The sequence below is a fragment of the Rhea pennata genome, chromosome 22 (genome assembly GCF_028389875.1).
Source record: "Rhea pennata isolate bPtePen1 chromosome 22, bPtePen1.pri, whole genome shotgun sequence".
In the NCBI taxonomy this organism is placed as follows: Eukaryota; Metazoa; Chordata; class Aves; order Rheiformes; family Rheidae; genus Rhea; species Rhea pennata.
In genome coordinates, this window is record NC_084684.1 from 7096544 (window position 1) to 7116169 (window position 19626).

At 39.5% G+C, this 19626-nt stretch overlaps 1 protein-coding gene across 2 annotated transcripts in view; it reads left to right on the forward strand.

Annotated features, from left to right (window-relative positions):
• The window catches only part of SKI (SKI proto-oncogene), a 119246-nt gene that overhangs the window by 83347 nt on the left and 16273 nt on the right, over nucleotides 1–19626 (forward strand). The window lies entirely within an intron of this gene.

Genomic DNA, 19626 nt, shown 5'->3' on the forward strand with positions numbered 1-19626 from the left:
TCAGCAGTTTTTGTGTACATCCTTACTACTACAGGTAAGGAGTTTCTACCATTAACTGCCAGTTCTAACTTAAAATTATTAAATTTGGGAGGGTTGTTTCACCTTTTCTTTTGAGCCAACGGGACTACAACAGCTTCATCCTAGAGTGTCAAATAAGGATATGTGAGGCTTGGTTTTAAAAATTCTGTACAAAAAGTCAATCTTTTCAGTCTCTATCGAAACTTCTGAGAGTGAGCTGTGCTGCGTTTTCCGGCTATGTGCTTGTTTATACTGTCGTTTGAGTCATGCTAAGCAAGAACAGTTAGGCTCTTCCATTATGCGAGGCCTGCTATTTTAAAGCTCTTTTGCAAATTAATCAGCTTCACAGCATTCATTACCGAAATAAACATTAGTTTCAGCAGAGTTAAGTGACTTGCCCAAGGTCATGCAAGTCTACAGTGTGAGAGCCAGAACAAAAATCATATTTTATTACACTGTCCAAAATCTTAACAAACCAATTTTGGCAATAGCAGGACCAAACATTGTGACCTGGTAATAAGCCCTGTTAGCCCTCAAGGTAAATCAAGCTTTATTATACTACGTTTGAACAGAATGACCTTGTCTACACTAACTTTTTCCCTTCCCTCTGAAGTTCCCCAGAATTAACTAGTGCTGCAGTATTATTCCTTCCCGCAAGCAAAGCAGTGGTTTTGACGGGTTTATTAGTGTCATGTCACCTGCAGTAGCATTAGCTTTTCTCTAGGAGAGGGACTCTACAAAGAATGGATAGAAGAAATCTAAATTTTAGGGGGTTATCTTTGATTTGAGTTGAATTATACTAGCCATCACTGAGGAAGTTAAAGCCTCCAGCTGCTTTCTAGGTCAACCAAAAGTAGTTGATGACATGCATGCCAGAGACAGGCAGTGCAATGGTGGTAGGGATAACTCCCCCCCCCCCCCCATTATGGAGCTACAGGAGAGAAATGGGGACGTATACAAAACCAAACCCCAAATCTGTCTAGAATAAAGACAGCAACCTATTCTGGAAAGGCAACAGCTAACAAAAGAGATGAGAAAAGCAAGGAGACAGAGGGCCCCAACCTATTGTTTCCCCTCTTCATTCCAAATAATTGTGATTTCCATGACCTCTTGGCTTGCTCCCTCCAATGAGGATTTCAGGACAGCTGCTACCCTGAGCAGCTGAGCCAGACATTATTTGCTGCGCTTCCTCAGTTCCTTCCTCCCCTTTCGGCAATAGCAGTTGAGTTTTGTGGGGGAGTTTATCACTTCAATTGTATCCTTTAATAAAAGATTGAGATTTTAAACAATTATTTTAAACATTTTTTTCTTCTCTCTTGTTTGAAATTTGCTGTTTTAACTCCATTATGCTAGGATCTTGTTCTGTTTGCAGCATTCTTTCTCTACAGTAATGGCTCAGTCTGTTTCTTATAGAAGTTGAAGACTGAACTTGGCCTTGTAGAGAATATGATTACAAGTTTGTCAGGGAGAGTTTAGCAGAGAATGGTGAATGTGCAGCCCAGTTCTTCTGCTTCCTACTCTAAGGTCTCATTATGGTGGTTGGAAGAACCAGCCTAAATGTTCTTGGAAATCAAGACTCAGGCTCCATGTGTGAGAGAGCTTAGATGACTGTTAATGATTTTGTTTGTTTTTTTTTCTTGGTTTTGTTTTTGGCCTTAATAAGATGAAGATCTTTGAAGTATTTGACTGTGGTACCATGGAAGTTTAATTTTATATCTACCTGAAGGTGTTTTTTTTTTTTTTTTTTTTTTTTTTTTTGCCTAACTGCTTTTAGGTTTCTCCTAGAGATGAACTCTGGCTTTTCTCAGCTTGAGTAGTCTTTCTTTAGCTGAAATACCGGCTTCCCTCTGATTCATTCTTGCTTGCTTGCTAGGCTGAGTAGGTAGTATGGTGTATTTATACCAGCAGGCTTTTCTTCCTTGAAAAGATGAGACAAAAATCAACCCTGTCTGGAGCCATTCCTCCACCAAACCCATCTTGTCTGCCTTTGCTCCATTCCTGTATGGTGTTTTGCCTTCTTGGGCCTTTTCCTGCTAAGCTGGTACCTTGCACAGCAAGAGAGAAATTGTCAGCCAGCCAGCCAAACACATTGCCCAGCTGGGAAAGTGACCAGTGTAATATTCCGTTGCTCTATTCCAGTGTCAATCTTGGGCTTCAGCTGACAGAATTATATTCCATTAACCCTTCAAATTAACCTATTTTGTTTAGGTCTGATCTCAGAAAATCAGAACATAGATATCCTTAATATGAGATAGATAAGAATTGGTGGCATATCATTCCGTACTAGGGAAGAAGGGAATAAAGTCAATAAAAAGCCTTAGCAGAATATCTTTTCACCCCTAACACTTTATTATAAGAGTAGTATTTGAAACATAACTTTGTCTCTTCAGGCAAATGAAAATGCTATCCTTTTTAAGTTGGGTTGCAGAAGTGAAAGAGTGGTAAATCTAGTTTCTGCTTTTTCTTACATATTTGAGTTGTACATTTTTTTTTTCATTTGTTGTTTGGACGCGACAAGACACTACAGTTTCTGATGTTTTGCAAGTAAATCTTTCAGTCAATTATTCTCAGAGCTTGGTATGTTTTTCTGTATTGTTTAAACCAAGCAAAACTCTGGTAATATAAGTTGGAAGCTATCCTTAAGGGGAACTTCGAAGTACAAAGCAAACCATAGGCCTGCCCATCTTCCAATGCATTGTTGTATGATGTTACGTATCAAATATGTTGGCACAACAGAGTGACACTGGAATAAATTGTCTGCATTTTCATTATTAGTCTGTTATCTGTTCCATTTAAGTCATTTACTAAGGTTACACATCAAGAAGCATTTTATGGACTTGTTTTCTTTGGCTTTTTCTTTTCGTAGCACATGGTAGAGAGTGAATTAAGGAAATTGTGTTTCAGAGCAACAGAAGAAAAGGAATTTCTCTTATGGAAAAGCAAAATTGTTTGGGTCCTTTGGGAAAGATGTTAGGCTATTTTTCCACACAGTTACCTTTCTGGCCTTCTTCCTTGTCTTTCTGTACTAACAATAAATGTGCATGCAACAACTGCAGGCATCGTAAGTGGATGCCTTAGGATGGGTAAATGTGGTGCACATACATGTTCAATTGTCTAGGAATACAGTGCAGGACTCCTGTAAAGACCAGCAGCACAGATCCGAATTTGTCTTCTTGAAAAAGACAGTAGTTCTCTTCTTTCCTATCGGGAGTTTGGGAGCATGTGCCTGAACGCATATGTTTGACATTTCTCGTGCCACTGCACAGATTGAACCCTCCGTCTATGTTTTCATGAGTTCCTGTACAGAACTCAGGTCATGGGTGATAACGTCCCTTCTATGCACAGTCTACCATCACTTCATCTTCTCTCATCAGAGAGTGATTTCCTGTCTGTATTCCAGGTGAATACATACCATTTCTCTCACGGAATCACAGAATGGTTGAGGTTGGAAGGAACCTCTGGAGATCATCTAGTCCAACACCCCTGCTCAAACAGGGTCATCTAGAGCATGTTGCACAGGATTATGTCCAGGTGGGTTTTGAATATTTCCAGAGAAGGAGACTCCACAGCCTCTCTGGGCAACCTGTTCCAGTGCTCTGTCACCCTCACATTAGTACTGATGTATTTGAAGAAGCCCTTCTTGTTGTTTTTGACATCCCTTGCCAGATTAATTCCAAATGGGCCTTAGCATTCCTCATCAAATTCCTGCATACTCTAACAGTGTTCCTGTATTCCTCCCAAGTGGACTGTCCCTTTTTCCACATTCTGTTTACTTTCTTCTTCTGTTTGAGTTTTGCCAGGAGCTCCTTGCTCATCCATGCAGATCTCCTGCCCCCTTTGCTGGACTTCTTTTTCCTTGGGATGCACCACTCTTGAGCTTGGAGGAAGTGATGCTTGAATATTAGCCAGCTCTTTTGGACCCCTCCTTCATTCTAGGGCCCTAGCCCATGGCATGACCTCTCTGAAGAGGTCAAAGTCTGCTCTCCTGAACTCTAGTGTTACAATCCTATTTACTGCCCTGCTTGCTCCACGCAGGATCCTGAACTCCACCATCTCATGGTCACTGCAGCCAGGGCTGCCCCCAGTCTTCACATCTCCAACTAGTCCTTCTTTGTTGGTTAGTATGAAGTCCAGCAGCACACCTCTCCTCGTTGGCTATTCCACCAACTGTGTCAAAAAGTTATTATCAGTGCTCTGCAGGAGCCTCCTGGACTGTTTGTGCCTAGCTGTGCTGTCTTTCCAGCAGATATCCTGGCCCATGAGAACCGGGGCCTGTGATCATGAGGCTACTTCCAGCTGTCTGTAGAAGGCCTCATTGACTTCCTCTTCCTGATCAGGTGGCCTCTAGTAGACACCCACAACAGTGTCACCCACGTTAGCCTCCCCTTCAACCCTTACCCATAAGCTCTCGACTTGCTCTTCCTCCACTCCTAGGCAGAGATCAATACATTCCAGGTGCCCTCTCACATCTTCACCACCTCGCCTTTCTGGCCTGTCTTTCTAAAAAGCATGTAGCCGTCCATGACAGCTTTCCAGTCATAGGAGCTATCCCACCATGTCTCTGTAACTGCAATGAGATCATGGCCCTCTGACTGTATGCAGATCTCCAATTCTTCCTGTTCATTCCTCATGGTGCATGCATTGGTGTACAGGCATTTCAGAGAGGTACCTGAGCATGCAGGTTTCCCGGGAGGGGTGCAAGAGAATCCCCCATAGCCAAGTCTCATATGCACTTCCCTGGCTGCGTGTACGAGCTGGAAGCATTACAATTTGAATGGTGTTCTGCCGACTATCCTATCTTTGTAACTCTCCCCTTCCCCCATCCTTCCTAGTTTAAAGCCCTCTTTACCAGGTTGGCCAACCTGTTGGCAGAGACATATGTGCCCCTCTCAGTGAGGTAGAGCCTATCAATCCCTGATTATTTATTTATTTATTTATTTATGTCTAATTATTATTTTTTATAAAATTCTTGCATACTGGATGTATGAAAACATCGTTGAAATGCAGACCCAGTGAAACAATTTATTAGCGTAGCTGGGTAGTTACATTCCCTTCACACAGGTCTATCTTCTGTCTTCTGTTTACTGATATAACTGTGCCTGCTTTCATGGATTGAGGGCCTGATTCAATCTTTTCCTTGAATGATGACTTTTAGGTTAGGCTTTTATTGTTAGTTTATACTATAGCTTTGACAAAAATGTAGCAGTTCTGTTCTGCCCAGAGTACTGAAGGACACATGCCTACGCTTATGCAAGATTTTTCAGTGCTTCTTTTCAGCTAGGCTTCTTGAGATGTTTCCTAACATACAGTACTGCTCAAAGCCTTGCGTTCTTCAATCACTGCATTACAGGCTTCATTAGAAAACTTCAACCCACAACTGGTATTAAGAATTCAAAGTCTCACACAAAAGAAGAAAATATAATATGAGACTTTGAAGCCATCATGATACCAGGGCTCAATTTCAGTTCTAGTTGATTCCTATGATGGGTTGGATGAAATGTTAGAGACTTCTGATAGCATAATTCCCTGAGAAGAAGGGCAGGCGGATTTGCCCTGTTACCTTGGAAATCTTTCTTACTTGGCAGTTTGTCAGTCAGTCAGTTGCGTTGATGGGAAGAAAAAAAATCCATCCCCTGCTGTAAGAGAAGAAAAAAATGGGAGAGAGACAGTTGGTGTTTAGAGTTCCAAATGTTCTCTCAAGCCCTTTCAGTGTATTTCTGATCTCTGGCTGCAGTCCAGACTCTGTGGTGGTTTGTAATTAAACCCAAATTTTAAGGGTTCCGTGGAGTTCTCATTGCCCACCAGGTCAAACTCAGTCTGGTTTCTATCATGGAATATTTCAGTTCAGTTGCCCCTTGAGGAAGTATGAGAACAGATAGTCCATTCATATTGAGCAGATGACCACGGGGGAACTTAAAAATTTTTTTTTGTCTATTAAGCTATGTCTAAGGTATTAAAAAAACTACTTAATAATATTCCCTAACATTTATACCACATTATTTTCTTATTTTAATTTTCCAGGCAATTAAAAATAATTGAAAGTTACTGCCAAACCCCCTGAAGATATACTTTTTGTTTTAAATAAGCTTATTTTCATTCTTGTGAGATCACAAGATATTTATTTGATCATCTTTATAGAGGTTGTGCAAATTACACATACAGAGCAGGAATGTGGAATAGAACTCACACTGTAACAAGAAAGTGAAAAGTAAGAGGAAAAAAGAGGTAAATGTAGGGTCCTGTAGGTGTTCATATTTATTATTTGGGCACAGTGAACATAACTTATTACACAGGGACCAACTGAGGCCTAAATTCTGCAATTAACTTAAATGCTTAACATTAAATTTGTGTTTAAAGCCTAGTATTTTTTTTGAATAAAAGCTTAAATGCTTTGTGAGATATGGAAGCTGAATTGGGACCAGCAAATACCTTAGGAGGGGGCTACTCAGCTGAGTGAAGTCCAGTCTAGTGTGACAGTTTGCTCCATTAAGCCCTTGTGGGGTGCTGTTCATATTCTGACATCCCTAGGAATCTCTATGGCAGTGAAATGGAGAGGAAAGAGAAAGAAGGAATTCCACCAAGGAATTAATGTTGGTAGATATAGGATGTATATAGCCAAACCTCTCTAATCTTTTATCCTATTAATAGAGTTGTAGCAGACACAACCCATGTGGCTGCTCAGTCACGCTGCATTGTAATATTGCTTAGCCAGTTCTCCCCCTGAAGGCTTAAAATCCATCACATTATACAAGAACTGAAAGCCTTCATGTGCTGTCCCAGTTTTTTCTCCTCATGTTCGTTCCATTCTCCTTCCATTTTTTCTTTTCAAATTATCTTTTGCTGCATCAGTTGATGTTATACAAAATTAGTTTTTTTTTTTTTTGAAATATGTTGTGTATTTAATCATGCATGTATTGCGAGTATTTCCTTTTAGATCCATTTTCTGTAGTAAAAAGGTGATTTCTATGTTGGAAAAAGAAAAATGGTAGGCTTTTTGTCAATATTTTGCATATTGGAATGAAAAGTTTTGCTAAAGGCTTTTTTTTTTTTTTTTTTTTTTTTTTAATCATTGATGCACACACATTGATCATCCCAACTTAGCGGGTAGTTTTGCTCAATTATTTTATTATTTTTTTTTAATTGTTGCACGTGTTTCTCTTTCTTCAGTGCTGTTGGCTGCACTGAAGTATAAAAGCCCTTTTCTAAGTGTGTCTATCTTGCATGATGAATGTCCTAGGTAAAACTAGTTCTATTTAGACAAATCACTCACTGAACCAGGAAAGATTCTTCCAAAGTAAACCTTCTCTCACAGAAGAGTACCGAACAGTTGCTTCATGAATTTTCTGGAAAGAGCAAAATGAAGATCCCTCTCCTTTTCTTCATCCCTTCTCACCCTTCACTACCCTCTTCATAACCCTCCCTCCTTAACTGAGCAAGGAGCAAGGTACAAGGAGCATGTGATGCTCATTTCTAAAGGCAGCAAAAGAAGCTTTGAAAGTCTAAGACTAATTGGTTGTCTAGCTTTATCCTCGGAGCTCTGGGGATCTTTCAGAAGTAATAACTGTTATTTAAAGTAGATGAGCTACTTTGGCTTTCTTAGAATTGTTCTTGGCGCTTAAGGAAGCATCTATCTATCTTTTCTGTAGGTTTCAAAACGTTTTGTAAGTAAAGGATTTGGGTTTTTTTCCTATCTTCTGTATATGGATGGTGAGAAGATATTCCTCAAAAATTGTGCATTTACACAAATGTCTCTGGCTTGACTGGCAATACGTGAAGGAAAAATATGTTTAATGATACTAAATGTTCTCAGCGCCTCACTTACACCTATTTGCATCTATAATACTTTTAACTGTATGATCATTGCTTATCTTCAGTCAGAAGTGTAGCCTTCTTGTGATTGGAAGACCCGAGATAGTAGTTTCCACTAGAACTGGATAGATGAATGAAGGCTTGCACCATTTTTTTTCCTTAGGAGTAGGGATTTCCATTACACTGTCTCTTAACCATAATAAGATTTGGACCCATTAATACATAATCAATGATTTGTCAGTATACTCTCACCCATAAGTTTAAAGTAGTCTTGGGTATAAAAATTGCATTGTTCATTGTTTAGAAAAGAATACAGACTCAGTGTTGCTGTGTTCTTTCTTTGTTGCTGACTTTGTGAATACCTCTTAGCTAACTGCCATTGTTTCTCTATACCTTGCTATACTTAGATTTAGAAGCAAAGAGCCTGGCTTCCGGTGCTTTGATGAGACTGTTAGCCTGTTTATTCCACAAATCTCTAGCTTTTCTGCAGCCCTCTCAAACAAATTGAATGCACACGAAGAAATAATGCATTGACCTCAGCCCTAGGGCAATGCGGCCTTTCTGCAACCTTAAGGACCCCTAATGTTTAATAGAATTTTTATTCCAAAGTATTGTTCATTACTAGAATGACACCAGAACCAAACTAGATCTGCTGTTAAAATGCTTTTTTATTAAGTGGGGGAAGGGATGCAGAGCAGATTGTCAACAAGAGCCCTATAAATAAATTCAAGTAAGCATGGATCACGGTGTGGACAAGTGGGTTTGTATTTGCTATGCTCTACTGGCTCTTCAGACTTTGAAGTAATTCATCGTGATGTGCTTAGACTACTATCTGTGGCTTAGGCTGACAAATGGTTGTATTCTGTTCCCCTGCCCCCATCGCTGTCACATGCTTACACACATGTGCCAGGCTTTTGCCACAGGTCTTGACAGCAAACCAGCCTGCCACAAGTATCAGATTAGTTGTTGAGAGGAAGAGTGGAGAGAGGACTGAAGGCCTGATTATTCAACTGAATCTTGAGAGATGGTTGAATATACCCTGCTTATCAGTTTTGCCATGGTATTTTTTAATTTTTTCTCACATAATTATTCAGCTTGAAAAACAAACCCAAACTTTTGAGCTTTGTTTTGCAGAATGCACAACTAATTAAATATAGAAAATTATGCAGGAAACCAAATTCGTGGCAACTATCTTAAAGGGACTTGATCATATTTTTTGTCTAATAGGCACCACTGTAAAAGTAGTAGAATTTGAGATTAACATTGAGGTGGCTGGTGAACTTTTGGCACAGAAGAGTATACAGGGAGATGGTTGCCCTGACAGCCTACCATTGCAACAACTAACTCCGCTGGAGGTGTCCTGGCTTCAGATGTGCACTTACGTGGGATAAGCCAAGTATGTTGTCAGAGATGTCCTGTGATCTGACGCCAGATTTTAGCGGAATGGGACTTGGTATCTGGGGTGGTAAAATAATATGTCACCCTAATAGTCACAAAACCTGTGATTATGGCCTTTGCTTGGGAAAGATGCCAAAGTGAGGGAGATGAGTGAAACTTAAGGGAATTCATGAGGAAGCTTTGAAGAGCAAGGTCTCTGTTTAAAGAAAAACTGTCCTTGGAATAAAATAAAATAAAATAAAAAAATGGGACATGTAAATGTAAGGTGCTGGTAGCTCTTAGCTGCATCACCATGCTAAATCAAAGGCAGATACTGTGCTCTAGGGAATTCTGCGGGCACCAGAGGAGTTGGGGAAGAATCTGTATCAGCACATTCTAGGGCTTGTCTGCCCAGGTATTACAGGAGGGTCTGACAAAGCAGCAACAAAAGCCCATCTGTTATCCATCAATTTAGACCCCTCCCTCCCTTTTTGGAGTTCATAAACTGCCTAGCTGTTTGAAGTTCATTATGCATTGGCAGGTATTTGAGGAAGAACAACCTGCCTGCTAGAGCCAATATTAGTGGAAAACATGAGGGGAATACTTGTCCTTTTATGTAACATTAGAAATTAAAATGAGATTGTTGGCTGGCAGAGTGGACATGTCTCCACAATACAGGAACTGATGCCTTGGAGAGAGTTTGAAGCTGGAACTTAAGCACAGTTATGGCAAGAGATCCTGGTTTAATTTAAAAGAAAGTGAGAGGGGAAAATCTCATCCTCAGAGTGCTTTTTAGATTCCAGAACCACGACTCTGCAAAGAATTCATCAAAGATTGGGCAAAGAAAGTCTGTTCTTAGAGGAAATTTTGCTTTTCCTTGATGAATGTTCCACAAAATCTGATGCCGTAACTTCCCTCAACTTCAGTAGTGACAGGAGCAGAGCCCTTAGTTCCTCTGGACTTTCAAACCTGTTTTCTGTTTTCCTTGAATGTACATGCATGTGTGTGTTCATGGGCATATTCACATGCTTAATTTCTCTTTTCCTCAATCAGTCGCACTCTTCTTCCCTGCATATTGACATAGCATCAGAAAGTTCCCAGACAACTGTTGCCAATAAAAATGACCAGAGGAAAAAGGGCCATTTTTCCTGCTTAGTCCTTCTGACCTGTTTTACACTAGTCTCAGTCAGTGGCTGTACTCCAGCAGTGGGAAGTGAGTTGATTTTTTTGTGTTGTTTTGTTTTAAACCACAGGGCAGGGAATTCTTTTCAAGCCATAACTTTTAGTTCCACTGGAAGGGCAAAGCAGGCTCCCAGCAAATGGAAAAGAGGCTTCCAGTTTGCACTGAGAGCCACACCTCAACTATGTTGCTTAATAACTAATTAGGTTTATTCAAGGGTTTTAACCACTAATATTAAGTTAGCATGTTCATACATGGCTTTTACTTTGTTTTTGTCACTATATTGCTTATTTCAGTTTTCCCGTCTGTACAATGGGTATCATACCATGGTCATCTTGCGATTGCCCATACCAGGGGAATTCTAGCTAGAGGAGTCAGAGATGCAGAATCTCTTTGCATAGGAAATACTGATTTTGATGAACACCTACTGAAGATTTGTAGGCTTTTGAGACCAGAATGGCTGTGTTAATAATGTAATGTTTGTATAGGTTTTGGACACTCTTCAGGTTAAAGCAGCTTTGTGATTATTACAGCTATCATGCAGGGAAAGATTATGTCTTCTGAAGATGGTTCTGTGATATAGAGGAGGAAATGGTTTCATTTAAAAACAATTCGTCATTTGGTTTTGTCCTCTTTTCTTTCCACCACCACCAACAGTATTTTTTCCACCTGTTAGTCAGGCACTTGTCATTGCATTGACTCATATTTTATGTGACCATAAGGCCCAAGACTGACTGACTGACTTTCACATCAAACTGTAATAAGTGGAGAGAAAGGCCAGTATTGCTATATATATATTCTTTGGCTCTTGAGTAGCAGCTCAAGAATACTTGATTTAATTTATGATGACAAAAATGGTTTTAGTGAAAGAATCACTACTACTTCTAATAGAGCATATTGTTTCTAGGTAGCACACAAAGTGACATCCTCATCCTGGGGTATGTGTTTTGGGGACAGCTGGTTTATATTGGCTAGTGGGTTTGAGGCAAGTCCTGTGAGCCACAATGAAGCCATGACATTGCACAGTACTTAAAGAACTGTGGGGATTTTTTGTGGTTATGGGAGGTTTTTGCTTGGTTGGTTTTAGTTTAGATGGTAGTTGGGATCTAGAGCAAGTAGAAGTAATTTACTCAAGTAGGTAACTTTTTCCAGATCAGTTAAAATAAAATACTTACTATTTTAATTACACACATCTGCACATCAGATATGTAAGAGAGCGATTCCTATATAAAGGGATATCTACTGTTCTGTCCGGTTGTACTACTTCCTGGTTTTGGATGGTTGTGGGAAAAGGGTTGTGTATCAAGTCTTTTGATTTCTCTATACCAGCTTTGTAACCTTGCTTGACTCTTTCTGTGATTTGATGTGGTCAAGAGAAAGGATCCAGTCGGTGGCTACATGTCTGAAATCCTCCTCAGATTTAGTCAGTCTGGTCAAAACCATGGGTGTCCGGGAATGACTTCAAGGATAAGAGATGTTTATGTCTGGCTAAAAAACTTCGAAGAGCAAGCTGAAGCTGTTTGTTGCTTATTTTGAAATTTATACTGTGTGTCTCTATGTCTATGTATGTATATATGTGGTTTACCTTTGCAGAAATGCAGCTAAACTCTGATGCAGATGAATGGTGAAAGTTTACCTCCTACACGGAATGAGTGAGGTTATCTTTTATCTAAATACACAGAAGTACAAAGAATAACACGTTGAAGTAGTTGTGTCTGAGATGGCCTGAATGTACATCCATAGTAGAAAAGTGCCTTTATCAGAATGTCTGACCCAAGTTGTTGCTAATGATATCCGTGGAGAATATGGCAAGGCAATAACACACTCTAGGTTTTTTCTCCTGAGTCTTTTCTTAGCCAGTTAGAAGAACATTTTTGCTTCAGGGCTTGAGATCTAGTTGGTAGGATTTTTCTTCCTAAAGTTCTTATAACCAGACTTAATTTCTACAGAATAAGGATTTGCGGGATCAGGCCTATATCAAAGCATACTTTTTCTATGATAGATTTACAAGACAAACAGCAAAATAAAAGAGTAATTGTTGAGCTCAGGAATTAAAATTTTGGCTAGTGGAACAGGCTGAACATTTTTTCTCAATGTAAGTTTCCAGATAGCACTAGTGAGATCTTTACTCTACTAAACCTTTACGAATATTGAACTTAGGAAAAACTTTACAAGTTGTGTTAATGCCTACAGTGTTCTAAAAGTATCCTAGAAGGCTTACTAATCTTTGTGAAATAGAGAAGTGAGTGATGAGATTATTTGCATTTTTCCATCTCCATTTCAAATATGAGCTTTTGGATTTTGAGTTTTCAGGGCTATTGTTTTTCTGTTTTTCCTATACCACAACTTACTAGAAATGCCTTACTGGTGCTACTTGTTAGGGTAAGTGCAATCATCAAACGGCATCTAGCCTAATTGTTATAGTAAAAATAAATAAATAAAATGAAGAAATGCTGAGACAAAAGAGGAAACTTTCTTCTTTCTTTTATCCTAGCCAAGAAGCTTTGAGAATGGACATTGTTTCGGTCCAGGGGCTGTGTAAAGAGTATAGTAGAAAATAATTATTCTTCACTCAAGGCCTCTAGCAAAGGATACAGTATAGGAAATAGCTTTAAACTGAAGAAAGTGTCCAAAATAAAATCTCACTTCTATTGTAAATTGTAGGTGTGGTTCCTTAAAAATTTTTACACTAGTGTGAGAAAAAAATTATTCCTGAATTCTTTAGATGAACTTCCTATACTAGCATACGACTAAGACACTACCTTCTTCTGCAGCATTCCTTGGCTGAGACTATTTGTAAAGTGGCATTTAAACTGCTATTCAGTTAAGTAAAATAAGGCCTTTGCACAACCAGAAGATCCTCCTCCTGGGAGAGACAAAGGGAGTCCTTGTAGGCTCATCAATAGGAAGGGAGAGTTAGTTCCAGGGAGGTTCTTTTCACAGCACCTTTTTAAGCCACTGCAAAACTGGCACTCTGAAGTGCTTTCAACTGTGGTTTGTGAACATTCCCGACAGGTCAGACTTGGGGCATATGCTGGCAACCAGCGTATGTGCTAGGAAGGCACAAATAGAAAGGAAATCTTTCACATCATCATGTGTCCCAGAATCACAGGGTAAAATGAGTACCTGTGCTTTTACCAGAGCAGTGAAAAATGAGAAGATAGAAAGCCTTGCTCTGGCAGTCTGGACTCTTGCCCAGTGAAACCAAAGTTTTTAAAAAGAAAAATAAAACAATCTCTACATATTGTAACAAGCACTTCCTAGGTGTGCAGGTGATGAGAAAAATAATCCTTACAATCTTTTTGTTCCTTTTCTGTGGCTGAGCATTTTAACACTTGATTTTCTGTAGTGCTTTTCCTGCAAGGAACCATTATTAAAATCAACAGCTTTGGCTTCATAATGGTTGCTTAGTCAAATGAGCACAAGGAATGTTCTCATATGGTTCCCTTGCAGATAACATGACTAAATGCAGTGCAGTTGCCTGGAAGGTTAGTTTAGGTCCACCTTTTTCATTGTGTTTGGGGAGTAAGGGCAGGGTTTGGCTATGGAGAAGTTTATTCTTTAAAAGCAAGCTACTGTTGGTGAAGTAAGTGTGGCAAAACCTGGAGAATGGAGCAGCTTGGTAGCCTGAAGCCTCCTGACTTCTAATATACTTTTTCTTTTGATACTGCTTGCTTTTGAAAATGCCATTGATTCTCCCTAAATTCTGACTTAGAGGAACACCTTAGAAGGGTAAGAGATATTGTTGGTGGAACTCCTGCTGAGTCCTTGACTTTCTTTAGTATGTTAAGATGCTGTATTTTTCCAATAAGATATAGGCTGATGTTGTTCAATCCATTTCTTGTAATCTAGCAAGAACCTAATGGATATGTCCATAAACTGCTAAGAAAAATAAGCCTGTTAGCAGTTGGCATGAATTTGCTAGAGATGACTCTTCACCTCCCTGGAAAACTTCTGGTATTCCAAAAGTCTGAAAATCATATAGGCACTTTTGTAACCTTTTTACTGGAATATCTATAGTTTCAGAGGGTTTTTACTCGGCACATCTTTTGAAGTACAGCAGAATTAATGGAAGTTTCATAGGGAAAGGTAGTAGAAGTTACTTGCTTAGGATCTTGTAAATCAATCTGTACCAAAACTTAAGAGTCACAAGTCCTTTTTTTTTGTGTTCCACTCCTGTATGCTCTGAGGAATCATCTTTTCTATCCAATTTACATGAAGATGAAAGTTATGTTGAGGATAGTGTTAGACTAGTTTTCTTTCAGAATTTCCATGGCTGTGTGGTGCAGATGTATTCATTCACAATAGGCTCTTACACTGTCTTTGCTGTTCTCTGTAAGACAGCGCTATTTTAGATGTTACCAGGTTCCCTTGGGTTAGTTGAGTAGATGTGAGCTGAGATAGTTATTAAAAAAAAATTTTGTTTCTTCTGCCTAGAGCTAGCTTTTTAGCAGGAAAAACATATTAAATAACAACCAGATCATTTCTAATCAAAGGTTCACCGATCTTGTGGGAACCTGCTCATCCAATGGACCCTAAGTGAGCCTCTAGTACAGACCAATGCAGATTATAGTTTAACTAGTTTTCAGCTTTTGCACTGAATGCCAGCATGGACACTTTATGCTAGAGGTAAAGGGTGTTCACCTTCAGCTTTTGCTCTTGCATTTTTAATGTATTATTATCTTCCTCTGGTGTCTGACACATTCTTAAGTAGTCTGTCTTTGAGGTTTCTTCGTGCTTGTATCAGACCAGTGTCTGGTCTTGTGGTTTTTCCCCTTAATGAGAAAGCTACTTTAATTTTCACATCCTGAGTATCAGATGAGACAGGAAGCACCACCCTTTTTCACAGTATAACTGAACTCAGCTGTTAGCATGGTTTAGCTGCAAAAGGAATGGCTTGAACAAAACAATAGTGTGCTATCTATAGATTTAGGGGCAATTTTTAATTTTGTTTATTGTGATTGGGCATACTTTTTTAGCTGCAGAGTTCTCACTAGAGACATTCTGGATTTACATTAGAATTAGGAAAATAAAATTCAGTTCTACTTTACAGTATTTCCAAAATTCATTTAAAGAGACTGAAATGCAGATTTCTTTGTCTTAGTCTAGGTTTTGAGGACATTAAATCAACCATGAGGATAGACAAATTCTCCTTTTTAAAGGTGCCACATAGGATGCAGTGATTTCTGCTGATATTGTATAAAATCAAGCAGTTTCCCCTTGCATTAAGTTTTGGAATTTGATGCTAAATTTCATCTCAGCTATGGTCAGATTTTATCCCCAAAAGATAGATCAGAAATTAAAGCATAGATTCTTTTTGTGGAGGTACATTTCTAAGCTAAGTTCCACAGACGAGAAGGCCCCTAAGTATTTTCCATTCCTTTTGCCTAATGTATTCCACTCTTACAAGGCAAATCATCACAAAACCGGGAGTGATGAAGAGCATGATGATATTTGAGGCACTTTTACAGGATCCGTGGTGGTTTGTGGACACTGCGTTTCGCTGGGATTTAGCCCTGTTCGTAATGCTGTTTGGTTTTATACATGTGATGGAAGCACACACATTTGGCAATATATGCCTTTCTGTTGAAGGTAGGCTTAGATTGTAAATTATATTGTTGCAGGAATTGGCCTTCTCTATTGTTATATCCTTCCAAGAGAGAGTACTGTCCTGTCTGTCTTCACTTATCGCCTCGTGGATAGCTGCTCACAGCACAGAGTTTCTTAGATATACAGCAGCCATTGTTTGGTGCAGTGGAACAAAGAATGAGGAATAAAGCCACACAGCGAACTAAAGTCATCCACCTCAGACCAGTTACATAGCATTGGAAATACAGTAGAAAAGTGGGTTATGTCAGCAAATGCACTTTGGTAGGTCTTCAAGGACCAAGAATAATATCCATGAAGATTCCCAAATCTTAAAATTTTAGAATTTCTTCTGGACCTTGTTTCCATTCTAAGTTGCAATGAAAAGTAACTTTCAGGTACCATGTTGGGCAGGTACTTACTCTTTGATCTGCTGGTTCTATGTATGTCATTGAGAACTAGGAGAGGCTTGTATTTTTGAGAAGTAGAGGGTCAAAAATTCTTCCTAGTGGTCTCATGTTTTGCTACTGTAATTCTTAACAAGAAAATTTGATCTGACACATCAAATGTGGTCTTGGCTGGCTAGAGGCCAAATTAGGCTGCTTAAGTTCAGTTTAACTTAAAAGGGCTGCCATTAATTTTTACATGCCCAAATTTCCCTTTGGAATGCCTTTATTTTTTTTAAGTAACCCTGTAAATCTTTCTCTATATATTTTTTCTTGAAAATCAATTGCTTTAGACAACAGCAGTCCAAAATATAAGTTACCTTTTCACATAATATTTCTGGGCCCACTTTGTATCATAAAGTTTCTTACGTCCATGGTTTTGAGAAAATGTGCATTAACAAATCGCTTTGCCCAGCTCAGAGGCTACTTAACAGATCATGAAGTTGCCTGTAATGGAAGAAAAACTGAGGAGAAAATAAGAAATATTTATTACAGTCTTTTAGGGTTTAGGTTGAAGTTTTTTGGAAGACATTTACGGAGATGATAGAAAAAGTTACACTGGATTTCTTGTATAACTTCATATGTTCCATTATTTGCCCAGGGGACAAAATGAAGCAAGATCATCCACATTTGAGCCAATACTAAGGTTTGCTGCCTGCTGTGGCTGGGGTAAAAATGGCAGAGTAGGGTATAATGTTGCCTGGAATCTGTCCTAGAGTGAGATATAATCAGTGAGTCACATGAAGAAGATTTTGTGGTTAGTATCTAGTCATGTTCTTGCATCTAGGTATTTTCCTGTAACTGTGAACAAATTTAATTCGCTCTCTGTGTCAGACTGCTGTACAGAACCAGAGAAGTGCAGTGCAATACATGGCTGTCAGTGACATGCTTTTGATATTTATAGATGGAGGTTTTGATGAATTTGTGACACAGTATTTCTGTGGAGATGGACAAAAGTATTTTCAGTGGGATATCCTGGTAGATAGAAATACACAGGAGCAGTAATTTAATCAAATGACTGCAGGTTGTAGTCAGACACCTTCAGTTTCATGAGCCTCAGAGATGAATCCCCATTTTTTGATGAAGAGCAACATGTATTGCCTCAGCATTTCATAGGCTAGATGCGAGAACTACTACATTTTTATATTATTAAAATAGAACCTAGAAGTTGTTTCATACATTGTGTTGTATAAGCGTGTAGTGAGAGGCAATTCCTGCCTCAGTCAGCAGATAATCTATATAAATAAAATGGGATAGTGAATAGAAAGAGAACCAGCTGAGGTCATCACAGCAGTTCAAAGATTATGTTTGCAACAGTCTTTTGAGTCTAGCTGACACACTTGACCACTTTAGAGAACACTGTTAAGAATGCTGAATAGCCACATAATGGGAGATGTCTTGAAGTTGGAACAATCTACATGCCCCATTTAGCACCTGCTTTCCTCTCCCCTTCATGCCATTTTCATCTCTTTCTTTGCGGGGAAAGGAAAGTTATTTTTCCCTTATACACATGCCTTGTTTACTGAGTTTTTCTTGCTGCAACTCATGTTTTCAGATCAACATTGGCTCCTGGCAACAAAAGATTAAGCATCATTTCCCATGTCTGCTGAAATTTTTTGTGCTGAGAGCCCTGTGGCTTGGATGTAAGCCCTGATTTAAGGGGAAAACTGGGGAACAGTGGAGAAAGCAGGAGAAGAGGCATAGTTTCTTAAAAAATGCAAATGAATTAATTCCATTTAAATGTTCCCCGCTCAGACCCTCTTAAAACCTGAAACTTTGCTCTTCTTTTCCCGAAGTGGCTTGTTTTTACACTTGACCTGTAGTACAGATCCCACCATAGCTCTGTGTGTGGTGATGGTGGAGGGGGTAGAAGGCCCAGAATGGCTGTCTCCATGCCTGCCTGAACAGCATGTTCTCCTGCAGACAAGCAGAGTGCGGATGGTCAGGGGGAGGAATGGGCTTCCATGCTGAGTCTTGCCACCTGTTGCTTTTTTCATTCCAAGCCCCCCTTCCTCCTCCACCCACCCACCCCAAGTTTCCCTCCCCACACTGCTCACCATCCCCAGTGGATAGGGCTGGGATCAGTAGTCACTTGCCAAATACCTTTCTAATGCTGTCACTAATTCTGCACAGACAGCATATCTGAAAGCAAAAATGAATCTTTTCCAGTGCATTGTCCTGTGTTCTCTACAAAAAGCATTTAGAAATGCCTTTTCTTAGGTGGGTAACTGGGAGGTACCACGCCATAGCAATTTCTAGAGTCAACCCTAAGAAAGCCTGAAGCTGTGCCAAAAGAATCCTTTGCAAATCTATTGAAGCTGGCATTTGGCAGTGGCACGGGCTAATTTTGCACTTGCGGTTACATATATACACACCCATGTCATTCTGCTTCATCTGCTACATATGGAAGGCTGCCCCAAGCTCCAGAGTGCCAGGGAATGTTTTACTAAAACTTCCAGACTTGGTTTGATTGTTACTGTGCACATTGGGCTGTAGAAGCCATAAGAGTGGTGTGTGCTGCCAGATGAACTGGCATTGACTAGATGTTCATCAACTTGAGCCATAGTTCTGCACTGTTGCCCTGCTCAAATGAAAGTAGAAGACTCTTCATGTTCTTGATATCACAGTTTCCTCCAAGTAAAGGTGTGTGAAAGGGATAGTATTGCTCTAATTATATAGTTGTTAGTTTTGCCTGCAACTCAATTGGGAGTCTGCTCTCAGTTGCTCATGTAATCTTCAGATAAAGTCGTTTAGGTCGAAGTTTTCAAAAGTGAGTAATCATTTGGAGAAACGGTCTTTGAGTTTTCGATTTAAGATGCCTTAAAAAGGACGGGCTTTCAGAACACAAGATATTGGCAAGCAATATCCTTTTTTCCACTGGCTACTCAACCTGTTTTCAAGTATTTTAAGCTCTCAAAATTTTGCCCTTCAGATGTGTCTGTGCATCTGTAAAACACAGGAATGAATATGTCTGCCCTCAAAAAGCACTATGAGAGGTAAAGATGGAAAAATTGGATGCAAATACGAGCTATTACTAATCATTGCAGCATGGTTCTGCCACCTTACTTAGAACCAGGTTGGATAGGAATATGGAAAGTATCCAAATTAGAAAGAAGGAAAGAAGAGCAACAAAGACAGAAACAAAGGTGGTACGTTCCTCTTTTATTATTTGTAGTCATGATGAAGAACGGGGTCCAGAACCTTTCCCCT